The 27,633-nt window shown below is 38.5% G+C and overlaps 1 protein-coding gene across 2 annotated transcripts in view; it reads left to right on the top strand.

Annotated features, from left to right (window-relative positions):
* NALCN (sodium leak channel, non-selective) overlaps positions 1-27,633 on the top strand; it is a gene marked incomplete at both ends in the record, with an annotated part of 233,725 nt that overhangs the window by 83,867 nt on the left and 122,225 nt on the right. The window lies entirely within an intron of this gene.

The following is a 27,633-nucleotide window of genomic DNA, read 5'->3' as shown; positions in this document are numbered from 1 at the left end:
AACACCAAGTAATGAGATCTTCAGTCTTCTCAATACTTAGTTTTGTAATGAACAGAGAAAGCCTGGAACTGTGGTTCCTGTGGGGAACAATGAGCCAGACAACAATTCCCTGTTCATGCTAATATTTTGGGGTCATATGTCCAGCAGAAGTGAAACACAGGTGGAGGTGGAATGATGTTTAGAAAAAGCTTGGGAATACTGTGTGTGATGTGTCAACATAAATGGAAGTGGTCACCTACTCACAAACGGTATGTGCACTCATACTCTGATATAAAATCTTCAACAGATTAAGAATACTGCATTCACTTTTAATCATATGTGCTCCATCTAGGGAAGAAATAGAAGGTCACAAAGCTATGATCTGAGCAAGCAAGTGACATTATTATGATTACAGTGCTCTTGAACATACTGTTAATGTCAAAAATTTAATCCTGTCTTTTTGCCTCAAAAAAAAAAGTCATTCATGCTACATATTATTATCAGAATGTGTTACAGAATTCTGTACAATAACAGAATTTTAGAGAACCTTGAAGGAGAGACAAAAACATCAAAAGTAATAATCAAAAGACAGAAAACAAAGAGGGTGAAGGAGACATGGCCAGAGAAGCAGGAATTGAGTGTTTTAGCAGTTTCATAATGGATATATTGAATGAGAGAGAGAGAAATGATATAAAACAGTATTTAGGGATTTTCACTGCAGGAGTAACAGAAGAGAGCACAAGTGGCTTTTCTCCTCTTCTCTTTCATGGGAAGTAAGTATTGGTGAACCAGAAAAGTGTGGTAGTCTATTTATATTCTAATTTGCCCTTTAGTGTAACTTTGGAATCAAGCAAAAGGTATGCCTACTCAGTCCTATTCTCTTTTTACCGACAGTGACTTTCATTACATTAAAAACATATATAATGCATTTCTTCCAATTAACTGAAATCCTCTCTTCCAGTGAAAGAAAAATCTTCTTTCAGTTGACTGAAATTAAGTTTTGATTTGAATGAGTTTATTATTTGAGTATATTATATGAGTTTATTCAGAAGCAGATTAAATTGATTCCAAATCCTAAATTTCTGAGGCTGTCATTAAAAAAAGAAATCTACTTCTTTTTTCTATGCCCTGTTCTCATTTAGAAAGGCTAGAAATTGCATCCGTTAACAGAAGCTTGGATAGTTCAGTGATGTACTTGGCACTGAAACAGGGCTGAAAAACAACCATGTTAGTTTTACTGAGGAGACTCAGGAGCAGAATATGCAAAGTGTAAATGTAAAAGCAAGCTGTTAGTTTTGGTGAGGTAAAAATGGTGAAAAAAAGTGAGGTGGAATGGAAGACTGCAGGGAAGCTAAACATGTTGGCAACAGAATGTGCACAAATAAAGTCCAGCCCCATCCAACCTTCGTATCCTCAGTTGTATATGGGAAGATAGTAAATCCTGTGCATTATGAAAAGAAAAAAAAAAAAGAGACTTCCAGTATTTTCCACTTGTACATAGGGTATGGGAAGAAATGGTGAAGTGTGGTGAATGGAGTAAAGGGTTAGAAACTCCAACATCTGACTGACTCTTGGACTCTGGTTGGGGATTCACAAAATGAGCTGTCATTAAATGTGTGCTCAGTTTCAGCTTTATGCCATTTCAGATGAGGAAGGTAAAGCTGTTACCATCCTCTGCTGTCTGCTTGCCTCCTTTCTTCAGGGGCTTTAACCACAGTAACAATGGCAACTGAAGAGGCAGTGAGTTTACTCCTGGGACACCTCAGCTCACTGTCTCATCCAGTAATGTCAACTGGTGTTCACTTCAGTTTATGTTGTTAAGAGAAGTCATGAATTCAGACAGCTGAAATGATTACAGTCTGTTTAACTGGAGAAAGGAGGGGACAGAGCAACTCTAATGTAAACGAGCTGCTGCTGCAATGTTGAGAACCACTATCTTTTTCTGATACGAATTAGAAAGATAATCTCATAAAACTGGAGGACCAAACATATTTTGCCCATATACATTTTTTGTGTGCTTAAATTCACCATTTTTTACTAAAAGGGACTGGAAAAATAGTAAGCCCTATGATGTAAATATCAGAGAATGCATAAAACTAGCAAACGATGCCATTTGCTATGTCTCCAAAACTGGCCAGTACCAGAAATAGGCATATATAGATCATCCTTCTCTGAGCTTCTGGATATCCATTTATGCCCTCGTTCTCTATGTCGGACTCCAGCAAACATTCATTTAGGGACTTTCTCAAGTGGATGTTAAATTTAGGCCATTATATTTAGTATCCATTGATGGATTTATCACCTATCAATTTGTCTAGCCTGTTTTTGAACCCATTTATTGTTTTGGCCTCCAGAATATCTTGTAGGAACAAGTTACATAAAGTAACTATGTAGCATTTTAATTGATTACAGTTGAGGAATTAGTTCGCTGATTTTCCTGAGATTACTCAGAAATAGTCTCCAGCACTGGAGGTATTTAAGAGAAGGGTAGACGTGGTGCTTGAGGACATGGTGGACTTGGCAGTGCTAGGTTAACGGTTGGACTTGATGATCTTAAGGGTCTTTTCCAACCTTAATGATTCTATGATTCTATGAAATTACAAAAAACATAGTGCAAAGATTGTTGATTGTAATTTTGAGATGGATGCTCCTTTTCAGTGAAACAAAGAAGTTGAAACAACAAAACTTGACAATGACAGGATCACAAGCTGTTGTAACATGCAATCAGTAACAAGAGGAGGGCAGACACGAGTGTCTGAGGACCATAAACACCAAGTATGGGGGATGGTTGGTTTATGTTTGTGCTTGTGTATACAAATAGACTTATCAGTGATGAGGAAACTTCAGAAAAGGAAATAGACTGAGTATCAGGAAGGACTGTTAAAAAGAGATTAGTGTATTTGGTGACAAGTCTGTCATTTGTAAGACAACTTTCAAATCTCCCATAGGTAACATTCTGGCATTAACAAACATTAATTAACTTAATGATTATTAGATTCCTATTGTAATTTTGTTTATGCTTCTATTTCTCTGCTGTTGTATACATGCATCTAAAAGAAAAGTAATTTCAAGGGGGTGCAGAACTGCATGCATATTTTCAGTCTGCAAGGCATACAACCAACCTCCCTCCCTCCTTTCCTTCCCTTCTTCCCTCCCTCCTTCCCTCCCTCCTTCCTTCCTTCCTTCCTTCCTTCCTTCCTTCCTTCCTTCCTTCCTTCCTTCCTTCCTTCCCACTCCCTTCCCTTCATCCCTCTCTCCCCCCCGCCCCTCTTTCTTGCCTGCCTGCCTTATTTTCCTTTATAATCATTATACCGAAGCACAATATGTTAACAGTGAGTTAGAGACATAGTTCTTTTATGTTCATAGTTTCTTCTCCATAGTTTTCATTTACTTGCTGAACTGTCTGTTCTTGTTCATTACAATCAAACTAAATTACTAGCCACAGTTTGTAGCAATCATCTAACCACAGAAACTAAAGAAAAAAGAAATAAAACATGTTATTGATTTCACTGTTTTGCATTTGAACAAATAGATTTCATGAACATGCCTTCCTCAGCTTGAACATGTAATTTTCCTGCAGATTTAAAGTATCACAATCCCATCACACAGACAAAACGGATAGATGTTAAACTATGATTAAGCTTATAAAAGGGTAGTGGTTTTCCTTGGCAGTATTCTTTATTAGAGGAGGGCCTGCTGCAGCAGAAAACATGGTCACATCAGGCCCTTGGCATCTCCTTGGGAGATTTAGGAACAAGTATTTGGAATGTGTCTGAGGCAGTAGGTTTTCAAAAATCTTTGTATGTCAGAGTTATGGAAGCCTTGGCTGACACTAATAATCAGTCAAGATCTCTGAACTTCCCCTTATTTTTGGACAAGCTGAAAGTGGAACTTTTTGTGTATCTCCTGATTTTCAAACGAGGCCCCAGAAAAACTTTCTGCTCCACAAGTAATAAGTTTTGCATAAGGAATTTTTATAAATCTTGACCCTCTTTCACACAGGCCTGTACAGTTCACCGATAAATGGCATTAAGTAGTGACATTCAGTTCTTTCAAAACCATGGTCAAATTAATAAGCTAAAAATCTCCCATGATCAAAAGATGCAAGTTGTTATAATATTTCTTCAGCTATGTGGATTTTTTTTTTTACCCTTAGTCTTTTTGCTGTGATCTGAACAGACAGAGTGGACCATTTTTCTAGCATTCTTTTCAGCAATGGACTTCAGTACAGCTTGTATTCATAATTTGCACTTACAAATTTTGGGGCACATCAGTGTCAGTGGATTATAGAAACTATTCAGTAATGCCACTAAAATTAAAGTTCAGCTGAGTTTCCTTTAGAAAAATATATTTCTGGGGTTAAATATGTCCAGTGTTTCAAATCCCATCAAACTGAAAACAGGTATTTAAATTGTCATGTAGCTTTTTTGTGTTTAGCACAATTACAGCAATCAAAGTGTTGGAAGCAGCAGTAGCAGCAGCATGACTTTCTTTAGAGCTATAACTTGGATGACAAACCTGAGCAAAGTGGAAGACTGCAGAGTCTTAGAATAAAACTAGCAGGGATTTTTTTTTTCTTCGTGTGAGTTGGTTTCCCCCCAAATATTTTCCATACTTCTCGCGTTTCTCAAAGAAAGGTCTCTTTTCACTAGGACTGCAAAGAACATCATGTACTACAGCTCTGTAGGTTATTAGATTGTTCTTTATAGATGTTCTTTTTAGATTTTTGAAACTTTAAAAAGAAATCACTTTGCGATATTTTTTTGTTACTGTTGGGGTCTCTAATCCTTTGGGTTCCTCAGTAGTCAGTGGAGAGGGTGATTCCCATCATGAAACTGAAGATAATTCACGTGTTGGGGATGCTGAATTGCCTCTCACATTGTCTGTATTCCTTCATTGTCACGAGGAGACTACATAAACTTTGTGGCCTTCTCAGCACCTCAGTGAAGTTCCTAAGAGTAAGTGGGATGAGTCTGAGCTAGTAGGTGTTTAAACAAACAGCTGTTACTAAATTCTGAAATTTTAAAGTGGCTATTTCATATTCAGATTAAAATTTTTACTTTCAATTATTCATAAATATATCTCACAAAAAAATCTATGAGAAAACGTCTTTGCCTTTTCTTATTGTATTCTGGGTATTCTGAACACTAATTCTAATTCTTTGCAGAATCAATGTGGTCCTGATTGGTCTCATGTGTCTTTAAGCCCTTAGCAGATGCCGGTGGTAGGATCACAGTGGCACAGAGCCAATAGAAAGAGATGAGCATTGCTAGAGGGCAGCTGAGGATCTGAATCTGGTGTTGCCCATCACTCTACAGACTGCATCAGAGTGTAGGGTGTTTACTTTCCTGTTTCAGGTGTGCCATTTCTTTGGGTCTGAATCTCTAAAGCCAAAGTCTTTACCTCCTCTTTCTCCAGTAGGCCATAATAATCTATATTATATATTTTTGATGTGTGGATTTAAAGCAAAATTAAGTCCCACCTCAACAAGCATGCATACTGAATTTTCATAAGTATTTCGCATTTATTAAATCCTACTGAAATCAGTGGAAAGTACCTAGACCTTTGAGAATCACATTTTTATATGAGTGATTTCATTGACATAAATGCAGTTGTTATACAGAGAAGTATTTGCCCTGTCATGTCAAATTCTACATCCTTTATGCTTTGTGAATTCTTAAAGTGCCAGCTGGAGAGAAGCATCTTCGGCTGACCTATGCGTTTTAACAAGTTGAAGGCTACAGTGCCTCACAATTTTGCTTACCCTTCCTAGGATTCCCTTTCTTTCCTATGCTTGCCTCAGACCTTTGAAAAGAGGGTCTTCGAGGCCTGACAGGAGTGAAGAGGAAAGCTATCAATGTGGCGTGTGGAGGAAGGACACTAAGTTTCTTCGTGCTTTATGTACGTGAACTAATAGCACATGTTTGCAACCCTTCTTTGGCATAGATGTACTTTGAGTTCTAGCCTGAGATTTAGTTTGGTATTCAGGGTGAGTGTTTTGCAGTTTGAGGTCTTTTCTGTCTGTTATTTTAATTCTTCCATAAAAAAAAAAAACAACGCAAAACAAACATTTTATGTTCTTGTCTCAGAGCTTTCAGACAACGAACGAAACTGAACTGTCACAATAAGAGTGTGCATTCCCTTTTATAGACTCCTTATCTTTATTTTTCTAGCTAAAGAGGATCAGGATGGATACCTGGCCCAGAGGCCATCTGACATGGACTGTGGCCTTTCATAGTTCCTTCTCCAGAATGGTTCGATCATGCCCACTTTACACAGTGCTTGGCCCTTTGTGTCTTCTGGGCCCCTGTGGCATCCCTGTGTCCTTTAGGCACAATTATTTCTCTGTGTTTTTTTCAGTTCTGAGTATCCAAAATAACGTGAGGGTTGTGTTGCAGCTCACGAGAACGATAGTTTTATGGTCTGATGCTGAGATCATACATTGCATGCTCTCAGGTTTGATACCAGGGTGAGTGAGGTTATTCAAGGGTGCAGAGACTTTTGTGATGTTAGAGGATTGTACAGAACAGAGGGAGCCATGCTTGGATGTTGTTTTAAGGAGAACTGACTGAAGAGGTCCAAACCAGAGCCATGCAGCCAGCTAGCAATTAAACAGACTGGATATGGCGATCGGTTTTTGTAGTTGCTTCTTGGCTTTCATTTCTTTAACAGAGTGAAAGTACCCGATGGTACCAGAGAATGAATTTTCCTCAGCTGAAAAGTTTTTAACAAATTCTTTTGTCACATGAGGGCAAAAAGAAGACAGTACAATACTTAGACTCAGAAAACAACCATGCCTGGTTGTTAGCAAATGCTAAGTATTTTAAAGGAGTGAGTAGAGAGGACAGAAAACTAGGATAGGGTAGAGCAGCGTGTGCATTATATGGTACAAGCAAGTATGACTAAGACTAATGGGATAAAATTAAGAAAGAGAGCATTTATGGCCAGCAATGCATGTTGTAGATTCTGTGGAAGAGTTTGTATGGTAGCAGGGAAATGCCCTCCAATGGCTGCAGGCGTTGTCAGGCCAGGCTGGACAAAAGGCTAGAAAATAGTTCTGCATTGGTAGGGGTAAGGCTGTGGTGCAGTAGATACTTCTTTTACTCTCTCATAAGATGAGAAAGACAAAAATGAATCACAACTGAGAAACTGGCACTCGGCTATGTTGGGTTCTTCCCCCAAGTTTGTCTTTTCTCTACACAAGGAGCCTTGATCTTTCCACCTTAGCTCAGTGCAGATCTGTTACATAGGCTTCCTTTTCTCAGGACAGTTAGCAAAACACTAGCATATTTTTTCCTAGCACGCAATAACCAGTTGTTCCTATGGGCAGGAATGGGCATTTAACTTACTTTAATATTTGATTTGAAATTTGAATATTTGAAATTTACTTATCCTACTGAGGCACAGAAGGTTATACTTAGTGGAGAGAAGCAGGCCCCTTCAGCAGATACTTTCTTTGCTAGTTGTGACATAGATTTTTTTATATTTTTATAGGCCTAGACACACAACATGCTATTTCATATTTAAATTGCAGTGTTTCAGGATTTTTCATAATTGCTTTCCACAATCAGTCATTTTCATTTAATCTTCACCTCATCCTTTGAATAGCAGCTTGAGACATCGTACTTTAAGGGCTATACATTATTTTGCCACCTGGTGTATATAATCTATGTGGTGACATTTTATTAATTGCACAGGACCCAGAGTGTATATAAATAATTTCCTCTTCTCAGTCATAAACTTCAGAAATGTTCACCTGAAGAAAGCAGATATATGCACTAGTGGGCTTGATTTCAGAAGATGTTTTACTGCAGATGCTGCTAATATAGCAGAGTTGGCAGTACATGTGCTGTGCTCCTTTCTTTATTTCTGGCCTCCACTTCCCTTTGCAGGGTCCTAGATACTCAGAGGAGGAACTGGAACACTAATTAGTGAAATCTGACTGCACACCCAGTTCCCTCCCTCATGCTCTCTTTATCTCTATACAGTTTTGCCACCCAGTCTGTTATTCTGTTGGCTCTGAACTATCATTGTGGATATCTTCTCAGTTTTCTTTGGTATCTTCTAAGCCATTTCTCTTTTACTGAGAAACTGCCTCCTACTGACTATTCATGGTTGTTTGCAAGAGGTCTTACTATTTTTACACTCAGTCACTCCATTTCATCCCCTGCCCAAAGTAAAATTTCCCAATACTGCATAGCTTAGAAGCCACCACCAACAGATCCCTTCACAGATCCTTAATTTCTTCTTTCTTTTTTCTCTATCCAAGGTTCAGAAACCTTTGGTCTATGCTGGCTGTCCTTAGCCAAAGCTGATAAACCTTCACTGTTCGGACCTACTCTCCCTCGTCCATTTAGTTGCTACCACTCAATCAGAACCATAAAGATAAACATGCTTCTTCACTCATATGCATACATATATATATACCTTTATGTGTATCAGTTACTGAAACGGGGCAGAAACAAAGCCAACAACTGTAAGAGCTCTCTGAGCAAGTTTGTTATGGGTGAGCAATCCCATGCTCTCTCTCTCTGGAAGATAATCACCCGAACTGTTTCTTCTGGTGGGGGTCTTGCTTTTTGTGCTGAGTGCAGGTCCATTGTATGCTTTGTGGAGCCAAAATAGCTCTGGTACTGCTCTTTTTTGCATAGATTACATCTTTTCCTGTTAAAGCAAACAGTGGTTTGTGCACTGCTAGGTATCAGGTAGAGTTTAGCCATACCTTCCCACAGTATAAGTGTTTTGCCGAGATCAGGGTACGGCTGTTTTTGGTTGGTAATGTTTCATCACACCCTTATAGCAATCATTCTACTAAGCACACTCAAAGATAAGCCTGTTTGAAAGGCAAAATTTTGGTAACCATAAATTCTGCAAACCAACCTGTTTTTCTCATATTTGTACATTAACTCTTTTAAGTAAAGTTCCCATTTTTCTGTACATTGCACACTTCCTTTAAAGTGTTTTTGTTGAATACAAGTTTGAAATACCAGTAGCACTGAACTTAAAGTGAAAAAGAAAAAAAAAGAGAAAAACGTGCTATGGCAATAGTAAGGCATAACTGTAAAGAACAACCAGCTAGAACTCAGCACTCAGCTACGCCTTTGAAAAGCGTCGCAGAATATGGCAGGCAACGTACTGGAAATTCACATTTTCACCCCAAAGTCAGATACCTTTAAAATGAGGAATGCTCTAGTAATGACTGGCTAGGAAAAGTTTCAGACAACTTGGTTAGCATCACAAAGTTTTCAGCAGAGGTAGACATCAAATACAGTTCTCCAAGGAAGCATTCGGCTGCCTTAACTATGAAGCCATCCTTCTCCCTATGCCATTCTCTGCCTTACTCACACCATGTCTTGCAGGATATTTCATCTACTGATGTGCATCCTACAGCCCCTTAAAGTTCATTGAAAAGTTCAGGACTTTGGCGACCATGTCATTAAAGGCTATATTATAGCATGGACATGCCAGACACAGATGACCTTAATTCCAGCATTTTATGGTTCATAGCTTTGCAGATTTAATAACATTCTGTTGTTGCCTGATTTACTTTTAACAGGAAGTAATTTTCACCTAAGGAGCTATTGAGCATATAGGTCCTTATTTTGTTTCCTGAATACCAGTAGTTTATTCAGCAAAAAATCCAGTTTAGCAAGCATTGACGTATATATGAATCTCATTAAAGTGTTTGAAATATGTAAGGATTTTGTACCCAAGTCCTCTTATTGATGCCATTGGCATTGATTGTGGAAAGGTAAGGGTGCAGGTATGGATGGGAGTCTGGTCTACACTGTGTCTTGTAGTGGATGGTATTTGTTTTATTTGTGTGCTCCCAGTCAGAAGGATTCTCGTGAGAGAAGGGAGCACTGTTCCTTTTTCAGGGATGCTACTGAGCATGCTTCACATGGAGATGGTTGCAAAGGATGTAGATGAAGTCAGGCAAGGTGTAGCTATGTTACGGCATTAGGATCTTACAGCTTATGCCAGCAGACTTTGAGGTGGCAGTGAGTAGGCATCCTTCGAGAGGTGATAGGAGGAGCTTCGTGGGGGATGGAGCAGACTGAGCAGTTTATTGGAGCTGAGAATGCCCTTGAGTTAACAAAAACCAAACCTGGAGCAGTGATCTGCCTGCAAGGATACTTGGACAAAGAAAGAGTTGTGTATGATCCAGGAATACCAACTTTGTCTTGCCAGTCTTTCAATTGACTTGTCTGAGGCAGGTTGTTATTCACTGATTGAGCTGCCAAAGAGGATGATTCACTGCTCTCAGATTGGGTTTCTGAAAGAGAATTGATGGGGGATTCTCAGTGTTCTGCAGAGCTTAGTAGAGCCAAGCATGGATGCTTAGAGATCTTCTACCTGTTTCTCAGAGAAGAGGTGAGGAGGACAGGGCATGTGACAAGTGCAGGTTTTTTCACCCTCTGTTCCTCCAGATTTTCTCTCTTTCTGCTTGGGCGAAGTGCAAAAGGGAAACAACAGAACCCTGGCACCATCAAACTCAGCAAGCGTTTTGCCACTGGTTGTCCTGGAGAAGGATTTAATCTCTAATATTGTGAATATACAACATTGGTTTTGCAGTCATTAAAAATGGCAGATTGAAACAAACCTCAATGCTATAAATATAATGAAAAAAGGGAGTTCCTTAAATTTACTCTAGCTGTAAGAAATTTACTTTACTGCTTATGTTTAACCTTGAACACGTTTCTAGGATACTGCCTAGTTCTCGGAATTAATGATGTACTATGCTTCAGCAATTCCACGAATTGTTTTGTACCTGTTTCATTCCTTCAGTGGAACTTACATGTCTAAATCCACTTGCCTGCTTTGAAAATTTTGATCTCTAAGACAACTGTTCCACATGTGAGTGTGCTGTGTTTTCATAAACCAGTAAGGAGCTTATATTGAGACAGATAAGCGTATGTACAAGACACATAGTGAATGCTACAAACTTACTCATTTTTGTGGATTGTGATTATGCAAATGTATTCAACTAAAAACATTAGTAACTAGCATTATCATTTAAATGAAAAGACAGTAATACCAGTGGGTGTATATGAACCAGTGTAGCTACTTTTGCAGATCATTTGGAAAATTGTCTGTAGTAATGCTGGCACTGAAGTTCCTTTTTCACATTAAAAAAACCACATTGTAAATCAATGTACAATTTATGCTGTACACACCATTTCAGTTCAGCATTAGTCATGAATATACAACCAGTAAGGTTAATCCTACTGGTTGTTTAAGAGAAGAATAAGATATGATATGCAAAGGGTGAATAATTGAATGTAACTGTGGCTTAGAAGGGGATATATGGCAGTGATGGATGCAGTTTTAATTTAAATGTTTTTCCTTTTTGCACTGGTGGGATAGCAAAATTAACTAAAAATTAATTTAAAAATTACTTAAAAGCCTTAGGGGTGGGAATGAGGGCAAGAATAGATATTTATGCGTAGGTGTGGTTGTACAGACATACACATAGAAGGAATGGAATTTATTTGGCTGTCCTAGAAGTCTGGCAATTAAATGTGCTGATAAGAGTTGATCACCTCAGGCACTTTATAATCAGAAGAGACAGACATCAACAGGAGGTGATTCGTATAATTTTAAGACAGTCACTGATGATAGCTCAAAGCCTAGGTCATTTAAACGTTCAAGACTCCAGCAGAATTCACAATGCAAATACTGAATCACATATTGTGGTAATGCATTTTCAGTAGGCCCTACTCTTCAAGTAGATATAAAACCCTATCATGATAATAATGAGAAGCATTTGGGGGGCACATTCTAGGTTACAGACACACTAAATTTCATCTGCTAAAAATAAAACTCTAGTTAGCCAAAACTGGACATACAGGTCTAAAGAGTTTCTACTTCACAGGTATTTAAAATAGCATATTAATTCAGTATACTACAGTATGTCAGTGACAACAGTTCCCTTTAAAGAATTTGTACAGGATAAAAATACACTGGGAATTTATGTCTCATGATGTCTTACAAATAGTTCTTCAGTTTTGGATGTATTTCAGTGGCCATAATTAAAGAGATGGTTTTCACTAAAGACAAATAAATTTCTTAATACTTGATATAATCAAAATCATATAAACCTAATGCTTATAAAATAGCTGGAATTTCTTTATTTTCCTCTTTTTCAGGGATGACTGTATAAGTGGATATATTACTTCATGATATATATTAATGTGACCATTTTTAAAAGTGCTGTAGACCTTCCTTGGAAAAATAAAATCAGCTGAATGATTTTCAAATGAGAAAACATCTAAATTTGCAGAACTTGCATCAATATTGTCAGACATGTTATTAGTTTGTTTTATCATTTAATTACAGCATCCTTCTTTCCTCAAGTCTTATGAGATACCTTATAATTCCATTGAGAATTATCAAATAAGAATTATATATTACAGATATAGGACAACAGCATTTTCCTATCAAAGGATATTCCTTTGTTGTTCAAAAAAATGTTTGATGCTCAAATTTTTAAAGAAATCCTTTGAAGTTAACATCAATAGAAATTCTGACCATACGGACCAGAAGAGATTTAGTTTACTAATTAGTTGCTTCATTTTGATTTAGTATATATCAAAATCGATTCACGATTTAGATTTTTTTATTAATTAAACTTTTAAAAACAGCTGTGCATGTGCTGATGGCAAACTTTTAACCTGCCTTTTTCTTTTATTTAGTTTTCTTTCTTCTCATTTCCCAACTTGATTTAATGATGTTCTACATTTTTAGGCAAACACTACACTCACCAGTTGAAGAGCAGGAACTAGAAGTGAGGCTCACGTAAATCCTTATCCTAGACTGAGTTTCACAGTCCATGAATGGCAATTCCCCTATCGTTGCCGCCCACGGTTCTGTCGACTACTCTTACGAGCTCACCATGGTACTAAACCCTTTGTTCTCTTTTGTGCCTCTTCTGCTTTTCTGTCCTTCCCCTGCTGTGAAGATAAGATTTCTTAATTCCCACCTCGTGTGCTTTCACATCAGGTAAGTATTTCTGAAGTGAAAATTCATAAAGGACATATAGGAATTATTTTTGAAAGGATGGGTTATAGGGAGAAGAGCATCATAAGAGTTCAAGAATTTGTGGGAAGGGGAAGTTATATATTCTTTTTCCTCTCCCTTACTTAATCAACTTCCTTCTATCCATGTCTCTTCTCAATATTGAGGGCATGCCCCAAAACTTATCATTTTCATCCAAAATCACAGATTACCTTGTGTGTCTTTATTGCTTTCTCAGTCCCGTTTATTTTGCTGTAATGCCCTCTGTCTCTAGCAGCATTCAGGGAAGCAGCTCTTAATTAGGTGGTGTAAAAACTGTCAGTGCTGCAAATCAGCTCTACTGGCAGCTGAACTGCTCTTCTAGTTTGCTGGATATAGATGAGCAGAAGCTGACACAGCTCTAGCAAGTTGTGATGGTGAAAGGAGTCAAAAAAATGCAGTTGTACCCCCCTACACACGATCTCCCAGCCTTTGAAAGAAGACTCACTAGTATCTGCATTTGGTGCATCTGTTGATTTGCCTTTTGAAGAACCTGCTAGGTTTTATGCCCTAAGAAGTGTGCCGTAGTTATGAACACTACGCATTATGCTTATCTCTTTTTATATAGCATCTACGTTTTTGACTCTTCTTAATCCTGTTTGGAAAAACAGTCAAAAGAATGGAAATGGAATGCAGGTTTCTAAAATATTCTTTGTGGTTTGTTTTGGGTTTTTTTTTTGGAGGGGGTTGGAATGATTTTCAAAAAGAGGACTGAAATTTGGATTAATGATCTGTCTGTCTTAGGTCTGTTGCTTTAAGTAAATTTCTTAAAATAACATCTTATAAAAGAAAGCTGGCAATGTTGAACTATGAACTTCCTGAAAATGACCATTACAAGTCACCTTTGTGTGTGGTTATGAAACTGAAGAGCTATTGTGTTGCTCATTCAATTACCCAACTAAGTTTGAGTTCAACTAAATTTGGAAAGGTGAGCTTCAAAATAACCAGAAGGCTGCAGTTCCCTGTATCCTATGACTCCAGCCTCTCCAAGAGATTTACACAACAGGATTCCTGTGAGGTCCAGTCCAAGTCTAACCTTAATTTCATGACCTTTTTAGAAAGTAGGGAAATAATTTTTTCGTGCTGCTATCTGTGAGAGGGAAGCAATTAAAAATGTACAAGTCTTTGACCTTAGAATCAACTTATTTTCATTCTGAAATGCTACTGTATTTCATCCAAGCCACATTAGTTTGAGTTGTCTTTCCATATCCCTTGTTGTAGACACGACTACGCTGCTGGTTCTACCTTAGTGAAGGGAAGCAGGATATCACAGCTTGAATGCAGTAAAAGTAGTCTAGCTGGTGAAGCTGGAGAACAGATGCTTTGTAGAAAAAAAGTAAGTACATAGGCAGTTACTGCCCCTTGCCCTCCAAATTAATAGCAATCAAAATCTCTGATTAGCTCTGCTATCCCCCTGCTCAAGGCAATAGAGCCTATAAGTTGTCAGCAGTTTCCAGCATTCTTTCCGGAGGAAATACTCCAATGATTCTCTTCTGTGTGTTTTGTTTGAATGAGAACAGCTTTACTAGAAAGTAGGTTTTGAGTCTAAGTGCAAAAAGTCTTTTTTTCCTTCTAATTATTCATCAGATCACTTCTTTAATGGGGCATTTGATTTATTTCAAAGTAACCTCTGCTTTTATATGTAAATGACAAGTTTTAGAGTGTGGTAATTAAATTATGCAAGGAAAATGCAAGGAAAAACTGTTCTAATCAAAAGGTGGAAATTCCATTAAAATGTTTCATATTTATGTGTCTAGCCAAGTAACTCATTTTAGAAAAACTTTTTTTTTCTAAAAATAAGTTTTTCTGTAGTGTACCACTACGGGCATGTTCCTTATGTTTCTCATCACATACCTGACTAGCTATTTCTGAATGGTCTAAGCCTTTTAGTATGAAGTGAAATTTTTGTTGCCTCGTTCAGGCACACAAAAGTATAAAAGTGATAAAGACCAGAAGCAAAAGTATTTTAAGGGAGGTAGCTATTGCCAGTCTGAACTATACTGTACACTGTGTTCCCAAGACAAGTACAGTACGTATGGTAACCAAGAAGAATAATGTACTCTGTTAGGCAAGGCATTGCAATCAGAAAGCAATAATGGATACAAATGGCTAGTCTGACCCAGGAGAAGGTTTTATTAATTAAATTAATTCTGGGTAGAGTTGTCTTAATTGCCTAAAGCACACATTTGACAGTTTTCAGTTCAGAAGGGAAATTATCAAAGAACTGAAGTATTCTACTACTTCTAATGCTGATCAAATACTTCTGTAAGTTTTAAACAGCTCAACAATACAAGAGCTGTGAAAAAGCTCTGAAATTCAGCTCAGCCTCCTAAAGAATTTCAAAGCACACATGCTATAATAATCATTGTACTAAGATAAAAATCTGCAATAAGAACTAAGAGGAGGTAAGGAGCCCTAGTTGAGTATAAAATTTTTCCATGAAGGAGGTTTTTATCTTACTGTCTTTGGCTGAGAAATACAATAATAGTAAAAAGAAAACCCACTAAAAAAATGTTTCCCTCTGTGAAGAATTGCTTTCTTAGAACGTCATTTTCCAAGTTTTCATGCTGTTTGGAAATACTGACAGCAAGAGGTTCAAAGAGAGAACTGAATGCTACCACGTGTATATTTTGATGTTAGAAAAGAAATTATTTAGAGGGACGTATTTTTTTTGCTGTTCCCATGTCATACAACCCTTGAAGCATTTGGATTTCATTTTTGTTTTTTTCACCATCGCTTCTTCAAAATGAAGAAAATTGTTTCCCCTCTTTTTATTTTTTTTTCCTTTGTTGTTCTTCTTTTCTGTTAAAACATGTGGCCTTGTTAGTGCTTTCTCAGTATGTAAGAAGCAAGAAGTAGTTCGGAATTCAAAATGGTGCTTCATCCTTGTACAAGAGGTTGCTGGCAAATAGAGACTCAATTTTTGCTTATCTTGAATTTATCGGTTTTCTCATGAGCTTAAAGGAACTAGAAGATAGACCCTAAAGTCTTCCTAACAGCAGAATTTATGTTTCCAGTCCTCCAACTCATTCTGAGTAGTGTAAGCTCTCTTCTGCCCTCTGTCACTTTAAACTATCAGCAAAACACCCACGTAAGTCGCTCATGGTACATGAACACTGTTGTGAGAAGAGGTGGGTTAAAGCACATGCATACAGCACTGAGCTTGGGTTCCCCCTGAAAAGCCATTTCTTCTACAGAGTCTGTGCAGAATTAGTAGATACCAACTTTGATATGAGCAGCTTGCTCATTGGAGTTGACACAGCAACGCAGTCATGCTGAAACTGAATCCAGGCTAAATACTTGAGAAGGTGATTTAAACTGTGAGGGGGCAAAAAAAGGAAGGGCAGGCAGCATATAGTCTCTAGCTCAGCTGTACCTGTCTTGGTACATGGGTAATGCCATATCCTAAAAATAATACCAAGAATTGTGAACGATTTTATAATGATCCTGAGTAAGTACCAATTGAAGGGTGTGGTGCAATATTTATGCTATGGGCTATTGCCCTTTCAGCTCATGAGCTACTCATTATAATAAGAGCAACTTTTTCCTTCATATTTATAAAGCAGCTAGTAAATCTACACTACTGCAATAACATGAAATAAAAAGAACACATTTCTAATTAATTGGCAAAGAAAAGGCCAAAGAAAACAGAGACAGACAAAATGGCTGATTCACATCTGGTTAACAAATGACATTTCAAAGACAGTTCTTGAATTGAAATGTAAGTGAAAGAGTAAGTAGCCTATTGAAGCAATTTCAAGGAGGCATTCCAGGTGAGGTTGTCAAAGGCATATAATTCAAGGAAACAGTGTTAATGGAATATTGTTGGAAGTGAGGCTCCTAGAGTTGTAGCTATGGGAATTTTGAAGACATGGAAAAAAAATACAGTGCAGGTAGGTTCCAAATTCCTTCTCTCCTCACTCACCTTCCCTGCAATTTGGGGGGAAAGTTGAAGCACATGTAATAATCAGTTACTTTTCAAAATTATATTTAGTGTGTTTCCGAAGGAGTGAGCAATGTATTATTTACCACAGCTCATACATGGTACAACTTTTGAATAATGGCAAACAGATTTAGTGTTAGAGATGGAGCTGTCCTGCTGCACAGTAAGCATGACATTATTATGTTTTTTTTCCTTTTGTGGTTAACATATTTTCAAAATAAAGATATTCAAACACAGGAAATGTCAAATGTTAACCTGAAGTTAAATGCATTTATCACTGTACTTTGAAACTAGTTCAGATACCTAGGTTGCTGCTAAGATATCAGTGATAATTTGCAAATTTAGAGTATTTTTTATTGTGAAAGGAAAAGAACTTATAGATTTTCATTTTGAAAGTACTATGGTGCGAGGGAGTATACTGATCCACATAGGACAGGTAGGTGATTAATTACGCCTTAGTAAAGTACAGGCTCCACTTCAACCCTACAGCTTAGATGAAGTCCCACATATAAACCAAAAATTGATTTGGCCTATTTCATTTCCAGTTTTATACAATAATTATTTTGTCACATTGTATTTTCTGAATTGAACTATGTTGCAATGTTTAGGAAAAAGAGTTAAATCTGTGTTCATATTATTTGTGTTCTATTTTGCATTTCATAGTATGTAGCTTTAAGAAAATTACTGCTGAGGTGATGATATACTTACTAACAGTTCTAAAATCTGAGGGGAAGGTAACAATCTCTATGCATTATTGTTATCACGAACAATTTAAGTAGTATTTTTAGGTTTCTTTTATGTTGCAGCTGCTGCTCTCCATTTGTCTAAGTCAGATTGCAGTCACTGAAAGGCTGCTTACTTCCTCTCTATCTTTTTGCAAAGAAAATGACATATCTGTGCTAGCTGATTTATCAACTGGTGAGGGGGAGGTTCATTTAGTTTCAAAGAAGCCATTATTTCTTGGATTTTTAGGGCAGAAGAGTCACCGTTTCTCTTTTTGACTGTTCTCTTAGAAGTTTGTGGGAGGAGAAAAGTGACTACTGTTAGTGAGAGGCATACAGGAGTGTACCCGTACTACGGCTTTCTTCTGGTATTGCAGGGTATGAATTAACAGGATGCAGCTAGTCTGAAGGAGGCATATGCAACACTTATTCTTGAGCCCTATAGCAGAACTAGGACTTTGGCTATCAAATCTAGGATGCAAGGGAAAAAAGTATCTAATTTCTGACAGAAACTTTTGCCTTTAAAGTTTGGTTACTTGGAAAAATCATATTCTACAGTTTTTCATTTCTCTTCAGTAACCTTTCTATCATTATTTTCATTCATTACTTCTTAAGTGTGTATTTTCTCATTCTTCCTGGGTTACTGACTTTACTTCATTCCTTTGACCAAAACTCAGTTTGCCTTTTTTAAGTAGTTCTTTATTTTTAAATCAAAATTTGCTATGCAAAAAAGGCAGAAGAGTCTGGTACAATGGGACAGGTTCATTAATTGCTTGTATTTTCAAATATTACAGAGACATTTAGACTATTGGAAGATAGTCCTTGGCAATTGCTGATTTCTGTATGATTTTAGCTACAAATAATCTGAAAATTACATTTCCTTTCAAAAATATATTGTGATAGCACAAAAAGGAGGACCCTGCTTGCACATCAGAGCACATATTTGCACGTCCTGAAAAGTTGCCATTATTCAGTAATAGTCCCATTTCCAGCTTATTTTGAGGCTGCATAGTAGGAGGCCCTGTAAAAACACATAGTTCGATACAGTGCCTAGCTTCATTTTTACATACTAATCAGATGAGATAGAAGGTGGAAAAAGAAGCACAGTAAAGTGAAATGCGTAGAATATTTTTCAAGCCAGGACAGTTTACTGTTTGTGGTGCTCTTTCTGCCTGGCCAGTGTCCCCTCTGCTGCAGCCAGATAACATTTATAGAAAGGTTTCCAATTGCATATTCTAAAACTTGCAAGAGTTATGATGTTATTTGTTTTTTGGGGAGCGTTGTGCTTCCTTGCATATCACCATACCTTCTGTATTATCTTCTGCAACTGGTAACAAAGGTTCTCTATCGTAAGGTGATCTTAAAGTAACTAGAGTTTCCAAGGAGATTTTTCATTAGACTATGGATCTTGAAGAGTCTACATTCATCTGTACTACATTACTACCCTGAGAAGTTCCTCTGTCGTCATAAAGAATGTTAAAGCAAGTCATAGAATCATAGAATCATAGAATCGTCAAGGTTGGAAAAGACCCCTAAGATCATCGAGTCCAACGTTAACCTATCACTGCCAAGTCCGTCTATACCATGTTCTCGAGCACCACATCTATCCATCCTTTAAATACCTCCAGGGATGGAGACTCAACCACTTCCCTGGGCAGCCTGTTCCCATGCTTGACCACCCTTTCGGTGAAGAAGTTTTTCCTAATGTCTAACCTAAACCTCCCCTGGCGCAGCTTGAGGCCGTTTCCTCTCATCCTAAGTCTCTATAGCCTAAACTGGTAAAGAATCACCCTATTCTCATTGCACTGGGACAGGCAGCCTGTATTGGAAAGCTGAGACTGCCTCCCTGCCATCACCAAAGTTAATAACATCTGAGCTGAGACTACTGACTTATTTTCTTTGCAGTGTCTACAAGCCACCCCTTTCAGCATCTTTAATTAAAAACTCTCACCTTGTTTCCTCAATGAAGTTGCATTACTTGAATTCATCTAGCATCTGGAAATTCCTCTCAAATACAGTAGATGACATCTCAGATGTACAATGTTTTTTAATGTCCCACACTGATATATAACTGCATCAATGTAAGATATTAAAAAGCCTGTTCCCTTAAAATTTGTGGTTAATGCGTAATAATTTTCAGAAATGTTCAGATTGCAGAGCATGAGAATAATTTGCTAAATTCTCCTTACAAGCATATCTTTGTCAGGCAGTCATAAAGTAAGTTGAAAGCAAAATGGTTTATAGAAAATTAGTTACACAGCTTGTAAAATGCTCTACAGTGTTCTGCAAACAAAAGGGAAAATTTCCTGCAATTTCACAATTTTGTACTTGCTCAGATGGCCATTAACTAACAAGATGAAAATCAAATTTATCCTATTCATGCTATGAATTATCTATGATTAGCAGTGTATAGAATGTGATTTTCTAAAGCTCCTTTCAAGTCAAGGTATCTTCAAGCACTTTGTAAAAAAAAAAAAAAAAGGGACAAAATAAACACCACAAGTATATTAAACCTGTATGGGATAAAAAAACTTGCCCTTTTCTCTAGTCCAAGATTGAATCTTCGCTCAGTGGCTCTTAGAAATCATGTTGCACAGAATCCTAAAAGTCAGGTTTTCTTTGCTATGTCTAGTCTTGTTACAGGACCAGTACCTTATAATAATTTCTGAGGCACATGATGTGTCCTGCTTTCAATATCAAATCTATATCAGCTAGCACTTTGAGTTACTGTTTCCCATGTTACTTTCTTAGTGGTATGAATTCTATGTATGCAACTTGAACTGGTCCTGTTGGATAAAACCTATGATCCCTCTATATGTATTTAGAAGTTGTGGTCCAAGCTGTGAAGAAATTGCCAAAAAAAAAAAAAAAAGATAATTTACTCACAACACATTCTCATTTTTTATTTGACTTACTGTTTTCTGTGCTGTTGTAATGAACTCGAGTCATGCTTTGGTAGCTCTTCTGAACAAGGGTTCTGTATTCTGTGATACTCACATGACCCCAGCTAATGAGGCTTTAAGAAATCATCAGGTACCATAAGACTTGCAGTGCAATTACAGAACGTACCACCACCGCAAGTCATGGTGCTGTGCACTGAAATGAGCTGGGAGTCGTATTTGCCTTCATGCCACTGCATGTTGCAGATGTAGGCTGCAACAAGCCTGTAAGTAAAAAAGACTGGAGTAGCACAAATGTAATCTTTTCAGTTGTGATAACTATTTTAAAATATCACACAACTCTTTTGTACATATCTAAACAACAGCTTTAACAAGTCACAATTTATTCTGGCTGCCAGAGTGGAGGATCTTCCAGTAGGCATGTGTAGACATGAGTACAGATAACCTGCTAGGTACAAAATTATCCACAATAATCATGTAACCAGTATAAGGTCTTTCAAGGGCCGTAGCTGCAAGCTTGGCTGGAATCTTTTAGCAGAACCTAGTTTCCTTGGGCAAATAGCAAAAGCTAATGAAGATGAAAAGGGAGTAAGCAGCTTGCCTGAGCCATCCTATTAAAACATGGAGGAGGAGATGTTACTGTTTCATGAAGTGTTAAAGTATATCTAAAATATAAAGAGATACAGGTACAACTGTATTTTTCCTAGAGTTGTGCACTGATGAATACACAATTCAAGAGTATTGCAATAGGGAAAAAAGCTGGTTACCCATATAGTGATTATCCAAGTCTTTTATTTAAATGATGTTTACACTGTTCATTAATTGGTTTGGTACTTTTGAGAGCTACCCTGCCAGTTTGACAATTATGTACTCTAGGCTTTTCACACACTAAACGGCCAAAATAAGCAGAGCTTTTCTGCATATCAGATCCTCACCATGTCTTGCTCAGTACTAATAAGCTTGAGGGCTTTGTCGGTAATTTTTTATTCTTCAAGCCAATTTGTCCTCATTTTTTTTTTTTTCTTAGACCATCACCAAGAGTGTTAAAATTGTCAAATGCAGTCTGAATTTCTGTAGGTCTGAACTAAAACCATTGAGCCCTTTGAAGACACCTCTTTCAAGGTTTCACATGGTAATATTGAACTTCACCAGCCTGGCCAGTTTTGAGCTAGTAATATCAGGGTAGCATGGCCTGTGTGTTCTTTTATTATTAAGTCAGTCAGACCCTAGAAGTTTGCAGCACTTACCTGCTTGCTTAGTAAGCAAGATCTATTATAACTTGAAACAAAAATCCCATGTAAAGGGTGGCGGTACAAGGAATGACCTGATGTACAAATCAAGCCCCAAAAAAGGGTTTAGCATTAGGACAAAGTGGTTCCATCTTCAGTTATTCTAGTTTGCCTAGTGACTGCTTTCCTGAGCCAGGGTCTGTGTGGCTCTGGCTGTGTAAGGTGGCAGCTGCTATGGATTTTCTCCATGGCAGGGAGCTGGCAAAGGCCAGTTTATGTCACTCATCCTCCCTCTGCCATGCAGGAAGGTGGAAGGCGTATTAGAGCACAGTACCCCATTCTGATACTCCTGGAGTACAGAAGACTGCTTTAGGCCATGCATGGTAATGCTCCATAAGACTAAGTGACCCAGGTAGGCTCCTCCTTTCAGCAATTCCAGTGTCATTGCTTACTTGAGCTTTTGGGTGAATCCAAGATATTAAGTGTAATTTTTCATTTAGAGTTCCTCAGATGTAACAAGCACATTCCTAGTGTTAAATAAATAAGTAGTATTTCAGAAGTCTTTCCTGCTTTCATGAAATTCCCATCTAGGCACAAAGCAAATCCTCAACTCCTTTGTGTGTTTCCAAACACTGAAAGAATTTGGATCGTTAACGGTTTGTCATGTATTGGTTTTTATGACCATTGCATCTTTAATGCACTGTGCCATCCATGTTCTTCAGAGTGTCCTGGACACTGAGAATCATCATCCTGCATGAAGCCAGATGCCAGCATTAGAAGTGATTCATAGTAAACCTAAGAAATTCTTCACTGTTGTTGATTGATGGCAGCAACAGGGCATTTCACTCGAGACTGCTTCAACAGAGCTAATCTTAAGTCCAATTTAATATTAGACACAATTTTACCATCGTGCAACTGGCTGACAGCAACATCAGAACATTCTTTCATCTTATTCCTACACAGTTTAAGAAACACACATCCAAGGGCTGAAAAAGGTCAGTGAATTAAACATGAACAAAAAACTGGCATTATGTCTCTTCTTTCAAGTTTGCACAGGGAATTTACCATGGCTGTGTGCTCTGAAAAGGGCTGTAATCCAAATGACATGCCACTGATCTGGTGATCCACAGTGATTTTCAAGACTTGGGCAAGTGCTGTGGGCTAAATTCAGCTTTCTCTTAGACCTCGTTCCAAATACAGAAACGGTGTAAAGAGACGTTCATGGATCAAACATTACAGCAGAGCTGCAGTTGAACCGTATCAAGGGTACAAATCCAAATTAAAATTCTGTGATGCAGAAAGAGCAAACTCAGACAGATTAAAGTAGGGGGAAAGTTGGGCACAGTAGGTGTGTGGGCTAGAGCACTGTGATTGATCTCCTAAGGATATTGCAGTCTCTGAGAGGCCAACAGGAAAGCTGCTTATCATGCATAGCATTCATGACAAGTGAGCAGCTAGATTCTGACATACTCTAGAAAAAATTAAGAAACATAGATGCCAGTCTGGCCCCCATGAGGAGGCCAGTCCTGGGATTTAAAAGCAATGAATTTCTTTTTTGGGTCTCTTCAGCATAGTGTTTTTGCTGTGCATGTGTATTTGCTCAGATACCTCCACCTTGCTGGCCCTGTGGGCTCTCTGTCTTTCTGCCAGCAACTCACTGCTTTTCACATTGCCTGCCACAGCCATCTTCTAATTTGCTGCCTCAGCCAGCTGTTCCTGCCTTTACGAAGCCTGTGCCTAGCTTGTATCCTGTCTGAACCTCCTTCCTTATTATCTTGGTGTTGAATTGTGTTATGCCAACATAATACTCGCTATTAGCTAAAGCATTTCCTTTCCGTTCGGTTGAGGTGGGAAGGTGACCTTTAGTAATTGACAAGAAGCTTTATTGAATTTTACTGAATCATACTGCGATTAAGATATTATTTATGTTATTGTAATTTATTTTCCAGCATTAAATATACTACTGGAAAATCTTTTTATGAATGTCTGAAGATACAGACTGTGTAAGAAAGTATGCATGTATGTACATGTATACCAGAGTGGTTTATGCATTTTTATTCTTCCTGTATTACCATTTTGTTTCTCTGTTGTTTTTTGTTAAGGGAGAGAAAAGTGCATTTTACATCCTCACTTACTAGTTTCTTTTAGAAAGTCTTTTCACAATTGAGGCAGAATACTTCATTACTATGAAGGAAATTTTGACACTATTAAAAATACAGTGTAAAATATGCAGAGACTAACTATCTGTTTAGAACTTGTGTGAAATAGAAACGTAGCAGATACGATGCTACCTGTTTTGAATCACACCACTGACAAAAATGCATGACTGATGCCAGTAGCCCTATCTTTAATTATTGTATTCTTATAGCTTGCCTTGTGGATTAAAAATAAAAGCAAGACCTCATTTAGCCACTCTATTCTGGTGATTTCACTGCACTTCAGGCATTGTTATTAACCCAGGCTTGTTCTGTAAATAGCTGACTGTCAGGCTTTATCTCCTAAACGTCCCTTTCTAGCGTGGAATATACAACCATTTTATGCCGCTAGGGTCAAAAGGAAGCCAGCTTGCATGAGGAGGGTTGAGCTGTCTTCTGTCTGCAGTGCTGTTGGTGATTCCCACAAGTCCAGATGTTAGGAGACAAGAGGCAGTCCTATTAGCTGAATGCTTGTAAATATGTTCTTAGTGTCCACTCAGCTTCAATTTAAGCAAACTACCTTAAAACACCAGTGGAATTCAACAGGGGATGAATTCTCCTATAGGCGGGTACAAGTCTTTGCTAGAAGCCTGAACAAGTGCTAGTCTTTGCAGCCTTCCACACATACCATATTGTGTTCTAATTTGATCACAAAAAAAAACCAGTAGTATGAAGAGCTTGGTCAAGACCCTGAGCTCCAGGCAGGGTTAAACATAAAATGTAAATCTGGACAATTCTTTATCAACATAACAACCTCAGCTCACTAAAGACTGAGACAGTATTTTACATCTGTATATATGAATCTTCTAACACGTTAATGTATCTTTACAAATGTAAAAATGTGTGTTACTTAATTTTTGCATTCTTCTATAACATCTTCACATTCACAGGCCCCAGTTCTCCTGGGGCAATTTAACCACTCTGATATTTGCTAGAAGGGCAACACAGCAGGAAACAGTCCAGATGATTTCTGGATTGCAGTGATGGTAACTTCCTAACGCATGTGAGCTGATGAGGGCAGGTGTTCTGGCTGGACCTCATACTTACAAGCTAGGAGGAACTGGTCAGGTTGCGAGGTTCAGGGACAGTCTTGGCTGCAATGACCATGAGATTGTGGAGTTCAGGATGCTGCAAGGAGGGAACAAAGCCAAAAGACAGGACCACAACCCTGGTGTTCAGGAGAGCAGACTTTTTCATGTTCAGGTATCTGCTTGGAAGAATCCCATGAGGTACAGTCCTAGAGATAGGATGGTCCAGAAGAACTGGTTGATTTTCAAGGATCTCCTCCAAGCTCAAAAATAATTCCCTTCCAAGTGCAGGAAATCAAGCAGATGTGGCAGGAGGCCCACATGGATGAACAAGTAGCTCTGGCCAGAACTCGAAAATAAAAAGGAAGCATACAAGAGGTGGAATCAGGGCCAGGTGGCCCAGGAGGAATACAGAGATTCTGTCTGAGAGTGGAGAGCTAGGGTTAGGAAAGCCAAAGGCCATGTGGAGTTGAATCTGCCAAGGGGCATGGACAGCAACAAGAAGGGCTTCTGCAGATACAAGAGCAGCAAAAGGAAGACTAGGAAAAATGTGGGCCTGCTGCTGAATGGGTTAGGGGATCTGGTGACATGGAAATGGTTGAGGTACTCAATGCCTTTTTCACCTCTGTCTTGATGAGTAAGACTGACCTTCAGGAATCCCAAGCCCCTCAGACTCATGAGAAAGTCTAGAGCCATAATGACATACTCTTGGTGGAAGAGGATTGGGTTAAGAAACATGTAAACAAAGTGGACATACAGATGTCTATGGAATCTCATGGGATGCACCCATGATTGCTAAGGGAACTGGCCAATGTTATTGCAAGGCCATTCATGATTCATCAACATCCTCTTTAATGATCTGGATGATGGCACAGAGTACACCTTCAACAAGTTTGCAAATGATAGAAAACTGGGAGGAGCAGCTGATACACCAGATGGTTGTGCTGCCATTCAGAGGGACCTTGATAGGCTAGGGAACTGACTACACAGGAACCTCACGATGTTCAACAAAGGGAAAAGCACAGTCCTACACTGAAGAAGGAATAACTGCATGCACTAGTACAGGCTTGGCACCAACCAGCTGCAGTTTAGCAGAAAAGGCCTTGGGGATCCTGGTGGGCAACAAGTTGAACATGAGCCAGCCGTGTGCTGTTGAGGCAAAGAAGGCCTACAGCTCTCTGGGCAGAATCAGGAGGAGCACTGACAGCAGACTGGGGGAGGTGATCCCCCTCTACTCAGGCCTGGTGAGGCTACCTGGCATGTTGTATCCAGTTTTGGGCTCCTCAATACAAGAAGGATGTGGACATACTCAACTGACTCTAGCAGACGGCCACAAAGATGATAAAGGGGCTGGAGCATCTTTCATATGAGGAAAGACTGAGAGAGCTGCAACTATTTAGCCTCAGGAGGAGATCTTATCAGTATCGAAAAATACCTGATGGGAGGAAGTAAAGAACATGCAGCCAGGCTCTTCCTAATAGTGTCCAGTGGTAGGATAAGAGGCAACGGGCACAAACTAAAACACAAGAAATTCCGTTTAAACATGAGAAAAAACTTTTTCACTGTAAAAACACAGGACGAGGTTGCCCAGGCATGCTGTAGAATTTCCATCCTTGGAGATACTGAAAACCTGACCGGATGTGATCCTGAGTATCCTTCTCTAGGTGACACTGCTTTGAGCAGAGGGGTTGGACTAGATGAACTCAAGAGGCTCTTTCTAATCTCAGAGATTCCATGATCTTATTTTTCTTCTGTCTCCCAGTGGGACATTGCCTAATTTTGAACATCTGAACACAAGAAAATGCTATTTCATTGTGAAGATGGTCAACAGTGGAACAGGTTGCACAGGCAGGTTGTGGAGTCTTTATCTGTCGAGATATTCAGACCCTGACTGGACACAGTCCTGGAATACCTGTTCTAGCTGACTCTACTTGAGGAGGCAGGGGTAGACTAGATAATCTCAAGAAGTCCCTTCCAACCTAAATAATTATGTCATTCTGTGAATATAAACCAGTACAGGCACACAGACTCTTTAGGAAGAAGTTGAGAAGAAGCAGAGTTCTTCTATATTTTGAGTTTTATTTTTCCTGAAATTTTGTCAGGTGCTTTTACATATAAACTCAGGAGCAAATAAAAATGGCCTTTTCCAATGTGAACACAACTTAAATTTACACACAAACACAAAGAACCATAATGCTGCTTAACTTCCTTATGTTGTGTTTGCAAATAAGCATTAAAGACATAAACTGTATTACTTGTGAAAGATTGTGAAAAAATGTAGATATTAGTGACCATTCATTTAAAGATGGTTTAATGTAAAATAACACTACATTCTGCCTGTTTGACTCTAGCTTCTACTGGAACAGCTGTGGCTGGCCCAGTGAGGGTAGTGGTTAAGTTTTCAGGGTAAATCATAAGTCCACCCTCTTTGTGGTGAGAGCCTAGATGTTAGTTCTTTGAACTTCTGGCATACCTCTTGCCGCTACTGTTCTGGCAGCTCATGGATATAAACTCCTGGGCAGTGCTGCATGCCTCTATTTCTCTTTTCTCTTGTGAGATTGCAGCAACAGTGACACAAAGC

The sequence above is a fragment of the Platalea leucorodia genome, assembly GCF_965183815.1.
Source record: "Platalea leucorodia genome assembly, chromosome: 2".
Classification (NCBI taxonomy): domain Eukaryota; kingdom Metazoa; phylum Chordata; class Aves; order Pelecaniformes; family Threskiornithidae; genus Platalea; species Platalea leucorodia.
The sequence above is the reverse complement of the archived record's forward strand: the minus strand, read 5'-3'. Positions and strand labels throughout refer to the sequence as shown.